We start from the raw sequence: 6,248 nt of genomic DNA on the forward strand, positions 1-6,248 counted from the left end.
TGTTGGGTACATAAATATTTACAAGTATCTTCTTTGGAGAAATGTCTATGCATATTCTTTCCCTGTGTTTTAATTCATTTAATTGTCTTTTTATTGTTGAGTTGCAAGTGTTTTTTATTTACAAGTTCCTATCAGATATATCATTTACAAGTATTTTCTGCCTTTATGTGAGTTGTCTTCTCACTTAATAGTGTCTGTTGAAACACAGAAGTTTAATCTTTTTTTGAATTCCAATTAATGTATTTTTACTTTCATTGCTTATGCTTTTGGTGTGATATCTAAGGAGATGTTTTCTAACCCAAAGTCATGAGGATTTACTCCTTTGGTTTCTTCTGAGAGTTTTATATTATTATCTCTTACATTTACTATGATCCTTTTTGAATTAATTTTTGCATATGATGTCAAGTAGAGATATAATTTCAATTTTTTTTTGCATTTGGATGTCTAGTTGTCTGAGTTCCATTTGTTGAAAAGACTATTCTTTACCCATTAAGTTGTCTTGGCACACTTGTCAAAAATCAATTGACTATGGAATCATACTCATCTGTGATTTCTACTATACAACTTAGAGTGCTGAGCCTTGAAGTTTCCTAGTTTAACTGAATTTAGACTTTAGTCATATTTAACTGGAACTGATGTTTTAAGTCTGCCACTAGTGTACTATGCTGATCCTTTATAACCCCAAGCTCAGGGACCCCTCCATGTTTACTACTATCCATCTCCAAATTTTTGTACCTTTCTCTGGTGTGTGTTTGGACAAAAGGAGCAGAGTTGGATGAACTGTGGTGGGGTATTAAGGTTTAAATATGGTTTTCAAGTATAGCAGATGGATAGAGGGCTAGGAAGGAAATATTCATAGAGTTAAAGTAGAAATATATGAGCCATCAATGGTAATAGTTGGAGACCTCAATAACCCATGTTCAATAATGGCTAGAAAAAATAGAAGATCTACAAGGAAATGGAAGACTTGAACAACACCAACTAGAACTAGCAGACATTTTTAGATCACTCCATGCAACAACAGAAGAATAAATATTTTTTTACATCTTTATTGGAGTATAATTGCTTTATAATGTTGTGTTAGTTTCTGCTGTACAACAGAATGAATCAGGTATATGTATACATATATCCTCGTATCCCCTCCCTCTTAAGCCTCCCTCCCACCCTCCCTATCCCACCCCTCTAGGTGGTCACAAAGCACCAAGCTGATCTCCCCATGCTATACAGCAGCTTCCCACTAGCTATCCATTTTACATTTGGTAGTCTATATATGTCAATGCTACTCTCTCACTTCGTCCCAGCTTCTCCTTCCCCCCGTGTCCTCAAGTCTGCATCTTTATTCCTGCCCTGGCACTAGGGTTCTGGATTCCATATATATGAGTTAGCATATGGTATTTGTTTTTCTCTTTCTGACTTACTTCACTCTGTATGACAGACTCTAGGTCCATCCAACTCACTATAAATAACCCAATTTCATTCCTTTTTCTGGCTGAGTAATATTCCATTGAATAGATATCTGCCACATCTTCTTTATCCATTCATCTGTCAATGGACATTTAGGTTGCTTCCATGTCCTGGCTATTGTAAATAGTGCTGCACTGAACATTATGAATACATATTCTTTTTAAGTACACAGGGGACATTCTCCAGGGTAGATCATATGTGGGGCCATATAACAAGCCTCAATAAATTTTAAAGGATTGTAATCATACAACGTATGTTCTCTGATCACAATGAAATGAAATTAGAAATCAACAACAGGAAAAATTTGTGAAACTCACAAATATGTGGAAATCAAATAACACACTTCTAAATAACTAATGGATCAAAGAATAAATCACAAAGGAAATTAGAAAATACTTTGACATGACTGAAAGTAAAGATACAATATACCAAAACTTATGGGATGCAGCTAAAGCAGTGATTAGAGAGAAATGTATAGCTCCAAACATCTATATTTTTAAAAAGAAAGATCTCAGATAACTAACCTAACCTTTCACCTAAAGGAACTGGAGAAAGAAGAAGAAACTAAACCCAAAGAAAGCAGAAGGAAGGAAATAATAAAGGTCAGAGCAGACTTTCATGAAATAGAGAATACAAAACCAATAGAGAAAATCAATGAGACTAAACATTGGCTCTTTTAAAAGATCAACAAAATGGACAAGGCTTTAACTAGATCAAGATAAAAAAAGAGAAGATTCAAATTACTAAAGGTGGTATGAAAGAGGGAACGTTACTACCAACCTTACAGAAATCAAAAAGAATTTTAAGGAAATACTATGAACAACTGTATGCCAACAAATTAGATAGCATAGATGAAATGGAAAAGTTCCTATAAAGATGCAAACTACCAACATTGATTCAAGAAGAAATAGAAAATTTGAATGGAGGTAAACAAATAAAGAGATTGAGTTAGTAATTTTAAAACTTCTCATAAAGAAAAGCCCATTCACAGATAGATTTACTGATGACTTCTACTAGTATTTGAGCTTGTAGTACTCAAAAGATGAGATAAATCAACGTTGTTATTGATAAAGTTGTTTGGAGAATGAAGCTTAGGTGGGTGGCTGACTAGACTTCCTGATACTGCATCAAGGCATTTAGGAGAATTACCTGCCTGTCATAGGTCTCTCCCATGGAAACTCACAGCTCTCTGCAGATACCAGAAGGAGAAAGGAACAGAGTTGCACTTGCCCGGTTAATTCTCCCAATCTCATCCACAAGGTAAATCTTAGTAAGGGCTGGACAGAGGCCAGAAGTGTGATCACAAGCAACCAGAAGAGGTGGGAAATGTTTACCACCTCCAGGCAAACTGTAGACAATTTGATTATATGTAAACAAAGTTGTCCATTAGAATAATGAGGCATTGTACTGGAAAGCTTTATTTATTTAGAATTGGTGTGATACAGTGAAAAGGACCCCAATTTAGGCATTAGGAGGCCTGGAGGCCCAACCCAGTTCTATCCCTATGTGTGACCATGGGCATTACATTTCATACCTCTGAGCCAGTAATTAATTACTCCGTCCAAAATTCTATCAATAAAAAAACTTCATGACAACATCTTAGAAACAAGATAAAACAAAACTTTTCACTTATAGAAAAGTGAAGAAAATTATTTCTTAGATGTTTTCCTTCCTCTGGTTTTATTTCCCTAAGCTTACCAACCTAAGCCATTAATTTCCATTATTGTATATTTTAAGTGGAATTCATAAGGTCTTTGGTGTTTTTCCTTCCCTACTCCACTCCCTTTCTTATACCCTGCTATTCTTTCTTCTTCCCATGTTTTTTTTTAACTTGAGGAAACTTTTCATGTAGTCTCTTAGGTTTACCTCATATTTACAGATTCCAGCGTCCTTCAACCTACACATTCTCCAATCACGCAACAAGAAAAAAGAAAGAGAGGGAGGGCGAAAGTAGGAAAGAATGAGGAAAAGAAGAAAGGAAAGGAGGAAAGAAAAAAAAAAGGAAAAATCAAAGCTACTTTGCATAGCTTTTTTCATTTTTTAAAGTATAAAGCACACATGTCATTTGTACATATTTATTTATTTGTCTAATTATTTATTCAAATCTCTTTCATGTCATCTAAGCTATAAGCTCCAGGAGGGCAGAAACTACAATGGTATGTCCAGTTTTGTATACTACCTATACTTTACTTGGTGCTGAGCATAAAAGTGGATAGTTTAAAAAAGTTCAGTAATCATTTTGAAGAAACACAAACAGTATAGATTTCTCATTATAAAAAAGTTATGATTTTCCTCAACTGTGGAAAATGATCATTTTTTCCCCCACATTTTCTTCTAGGTGAGTATGCAGCATTTTCCCTCTGGCCTTAAAGTGGCCAGTTAATTTAATCAATTCAGTAACATAATCAACCAATTCAGCTAAAACATACAAAACCACTGTTTGGCTGCACTGATCATTAAATTGATTGCCGAAATTAGCACCTTAATTCAATAGTGCTGTGGAACACAGCTAAGGACTTGACGGAAATGATTTACCAAGACACGGTGACACAAAGTTACATATTGCCTGTGGGTCTGTCTACTCCGGGCATCCATGGTCATTTGAAATAGAAGGAACTATTTGGATAGCCTTAACCTGGCAAAGATGAAAAAGTATCCATCTTGTTAGTATCCATCTTTCCCAAGCCTTAAGAGGTTATTCCTCTGGGATGTTCAGCATTTGCTATACTTGAGAAAATTCAAAAGACAATAGAAAGCAAAACTCTGTCATTGCCTCCTTTTTCTCTCCACTTGTGTGTAAACTTCCCACACAGCTCTTGCTCAAAGAAGGCTTGACACATGTGTTTTGGCAATTAACAACAGGTAAGGGAACGTTTTTTCTCCTAATTTTTGCTGGGGGCAAACAGCAGTACTTCCCTGTCCTCTGGAAGTTCCCTAATAGTGGCAGTTAATATGGGCTGGGATTTTTCAGTTCTGGCAGTATTTCCACATTTGTTCTATTCATAGGGCTATTATGAACAAAGAAAAATTTCCCCACAACTCCAAGGAAATCATTTTGCCCCATTCCTTCCCTTGCTGATCCTTCTTTCTGAAGTACAAACAATGCTCTACATAATGCTGCAAACATTTTGTCCAATCTGAAGAACCCTTTGTTAAAGCCACATTTCCATACCAGTGAGTGCATTTCACACCAAACCAATCCATCTCAAAGACTGCTGCAGGATTCAATAAGCCTCTTTGACAGTTTTTTCACCAGGAGGGAGGAGGATGGGTATGTGAGGAGGCGATGACAACTATGGTAGAGAGAAGAGGCAGAATGGTGTATGTGCGCACACGCGTTTGTGTAGTTGGGTATCAGGTGCTAAATAGGCGGTAGTTCTTTTTCTTCTTATTATTATTCTTATTTTTATTATTTTACTAGCCACATGTGAAACAATGGCTTATTTCTGAAAGAATACAATAAAGCTGAAAACGCTGGATCATGGCAAGGGTGGTTTTGGCCCCAGGCTACAGTGGTTGCTAGGTTAACTTGTTAATCCACCTCTTTCTTCTTTGTTAATAACTAATATCTGTCAATATAATGGGGGAAATATGCAAGCAAATATGGTAAGTATTCTCCATGACAGCTGAGGACATCTGGGTGTTCCATCAAAATCTGACCTCAAACTCTTGGGAGTTTGACCTGAAAACAGAAAAATGTAAAGTTTAGATTAGATGAATAATTGTATACTTGTTTCTAAAAAGTCCCAGGCTTAACAAACAATCATTGCAAACATAGTCAAATCATTGGATTCTATTTTATTTGTTTCTCACACAAGAGAAAGATGTTTTAAGCAATAGTTTTTTTTTTTTTAATATTCTCTCGTCACAAAAGAAAACCCAGAAACTACTTATTAGCTTTCAACTTACAATGAAATCATATCTGGGCGGCAGGGGATGGGAGGCTAACTTTCCCTTCCATTAAAATGAGATTAGACAGGGCTTCCCTGGTGGTGCAGTGGTTGGGAGTCCACCTGCCGATGCAGGGGGCACGGGTTCATGCCCTGGTCTGGGAGGATCCCACATGCTGCAGAGCGGCTGGGCCTGTGAGCCATGGCCGCTGAGCCTGCGCGTCCGGAGCCTGTGCTCTGCAACGGGAGAGGCCACAACAGTGAGAGGCCCGCGTACCGCAAAAAAAAAAAAAAAAAAAAAAAAAAAATGAGATTAGACAGATGCCCACTCGCCTCTGCAGGCCACCCTCCAACACTAGCAGGTAAGGAAGAGACCTTCAAGATGGCGGAAGAGTAAGACATGGAGATCACCTTCCTCCCCACAAATACATCAGAAATACATCTACATGTGGAACAACTCCTACAGAACACCTACTGAAAGCTGGCAGAAGACCTCAGACTTCCCCAAAGGCAAGAAACTCCCCACGTACCTGGGTAGGGCAAAAGAAAAAAGAAAAAACAGAGACAAAGAATAGGGATGGGACCTGCACCAGTGGGAGGGAACTGTGAAGGAGGAAAAGTTTCCACACACTAGGAAGCCCTTTACTGGTGGAGACTGGGGGTGGGCAGGGGGGAAGCTTTGCAGCCACAGAGGAGAGCGCAGCCACAGGGGTGCAGAAGGCAAAGCAGAGAGATTCCCACAAAGAGGATTGGTGATGACCAGTACTCACCAGCCTGAGAGGCTTTTCTGCTCACTCGCCGGGGCAGGTGGGGGCTGGGAGTTGAGGCTTGGGCTTCGGAGGTCAGATCCCAGGGAGAGGACTGGGGTTGGCTGTGTGAACACAGCCTGAAGGG

Source organism: Kogia breviceps, chromosome X (genome assembly GCF_026419965.1).
Source record: "Kogia breviceps isolate mKogBre1 chromosome X, mKogBre1 haplotype 1, whole genome shotgun sequence".
Classification (NCBI taxonomy): domain Eukaryota; kingdom Metazoa; phylum Chordata; class Mammalia; order Artiodactyla; family Physeteridae; genus Kogia; species Kogia breviceps.